Source organism: Microtus ochrogaster, unplaced genomic scaffold (assembly GCF_000317375.1).
Source record: "Microtus ochrogaster isolate Prairie Vole_2 unplaced genomic scaffold, MicOch1.0 UNK38, whole genome shotgun sequence".
Classification (NCBI taxonomy): Eukaryota; Metazoa; Chordata; class Mammalia; order Rodentia; family Cricetidae; genus Microtus; species Microtus ochrogaster.
The window spans coordinates 1,708,172-1,710,438 of record NW_004949136.1 but is presented as its reverse complement, the minus strand read 5'-3'; the positions used below and the strand labels follow the sequence as shown (position 1 = coordinate 1,710,438).

At 49.2% G+C, this 2,267-nt stretch overlaps 1 protein-coding gene across 3 annotated transcripts in view; it reads left to right on the top strand.

Moving 5' to 3' along the window:
* Positions 1 to 2,267, top strand: part of Prdm16 (PR/SET domain 16) — a 315,023-nt gene that overhangs the window by 307,626 nt on the left and 5,130 nt on the right. The window lies entirely within an intron of this gene.

The window sequence follows — 2,267 nt, the reverse complement described above, 5'->3', positions numbered from 1 at the left end:
AGAGAGAGAGAGAGAGAGAGAGAGAGAGAGAGAGAGAGAGAGAGAGCGCTCAACTTGCAGTGAGGCTGTGTGATAACCTCATAAAGTAAAAAGATTGTCATTCAGTGATGCATTCAACAGGCCTAAACCACCAAACACAGCTCAACAAGCCCGTCCCCTGCACCCTGCTCCATGACACTTAGAAAACACACTGTAGGCTGCTACACAGACCACCTAGCATGGAGCCTAGTCTGTAATAAAGACACAAACAACTCGTGTGTCTGACCAAAAACTCACCCACGTCTAAAAACACTGATGGCACAGTGTGCCATGGAGTGCTGGCTTCTTCTCTCTATCCTCGGGCTGCATGGGAGCCCTGTGCAACGTCTCCTGGGCATACTGTACCTGTGCACAGCATAGCATGGGGAAGGTCAAACTTCAAAGTGTGGGTCCTTCATGTCATCTTCACACTACTGTAAAATTAGAAACCTTTGTAAGTCAGAGATGATTTGTATACACACACAGACATATTTACCACATGTGGATTTACACACACACGCAGACGTGTGCAAATAGGAGCACATGTGTGTCTGGTTCTGTGTGTGTATGTGTGTGTGTGCGTGTGTGTGTGCATCCACATATGGTAAATATGTCTGCGTGTGTATGGATATGGATTTATGCACTCAGATATAAACTTGCACATAAACACACAGAAATTCAGGATTCAGCCAGGCTCTGGAGGTGTTCTTTGAAACCTCAACATTCAGGCTGCAGTGGGTCCTTTACTCGGGAACTCTCCCTTCTGCATGAACACCTCTGTACCCCAGGAAAACAAACCGATCAGAGAAGTCACTGAGAAACAGAAGTTCTGTACACCCCAAAAAAACCTCGGCATGGGATCTCCAGTTCTGAAGAGGAGAACCAGAGTCCTGTGGAAGGGGGGACCAGAGGCCTGTGGAAATGGGGTACCAGAGTCCCGTGGAAGTGGGGTACCAGAGGCCCATGGAAGTGGGGTACCAGAGGCCCATGGAAGTGGGGTATCTTGCTGTAGCAACATATTCTTGACTGGTCCCCAACAGAAGTGACTAGAAGCCGGGGACATTCGGCACCTTGAAGCCTGTCAAGACTCTTCTGCCTGTTCTGGAGGGCAGGTCAGAGGCAGTGTTTCCCGTGTGGGAAAACATTGGTGACCTGGGTGGAGTCCGCAGAGCAGCTCAGTCACCTGTACAACCTAGGCCTGGACACCACTTCGCAAGTTGACCCCACTAAGATGCCTTCTTCATCGAAAATAACTGAACGCCTCTCTTCCCCAAGACCACGATAACTGCCTCGGTCAGCCCCCCACCCCCCAGAACTTTGTGGGAATGGAGAGAGGAAGAGCTGAGGGCTCTCGATATGGAACCCAAGACTTGTTTGTCTTTTGCTGTGTCCCTGCCCACATGGCCACATTCCCTGGGCACAGAGTATGGTCATTGACGTGAGCATGAACCAGGCTGGTGATGCTCTTTGAAGGAGATGGATCTGCTCACCCTCGCTTATGAGGAACCGGAGCTCCAAAGTCTCGCCTGGGACCTGGATAGAGGGCTCACCAAGAGCACTGGAGTTTACTTCCTAGCACCAACACCAGCACCCACACCAAGCAGCTCACAATCACCTGTAACTCCAGTTCCTCTTTTGTCATCCTCGGCCACCTACACGCACGTGCACACATCTACACAGACATGCAGAAAGATGGAATCTTTCTAAAAAAAATTCTTGCCCAAAGGATTAAGGAGATGGCTCAGGTGGTGTGTCGGCAGGAGGGTCTTGAGTTCAAGCCTCAAAATCCATGTTTAGGAAAAAAGAAAAAGAGTTGGGTAGTGGTGGCACACTCCTTTAATCCCAGCACTTGGTAGGCAGAGGCAGGTGGATCTCTGTGAGTTTGAGGCCAGCCTGCCACCCAGTCTATCCAAATAGGTGAGCCCAGGCCAGTAAGAGACTCTCATGGTAGATAGTGGTTGACCTATGGCCTCCATGTATACACATGTGATTCTACTCATGCATACAATATGTGTGTGTGTGAGTGAGTGTGTGTGTATGTGTGTGTGAGTGAGTATGTGTGTGTATATGTGTTGTGAGTGTGTGTATGTGTGTGTATGTGTGTGTGAGTGAGTATGTGTCTGTGTATATGTGTGTGTGTGAGTGAGTATGTGTGTGTGAGTGAGTGTGTGTATGTGTATGTGTGTGTGGTGTGTGTGTGTGGTGTGTGTGTGAGTGTGTGTGTGAGAGTGTATGTGTGTGTGAGTAAG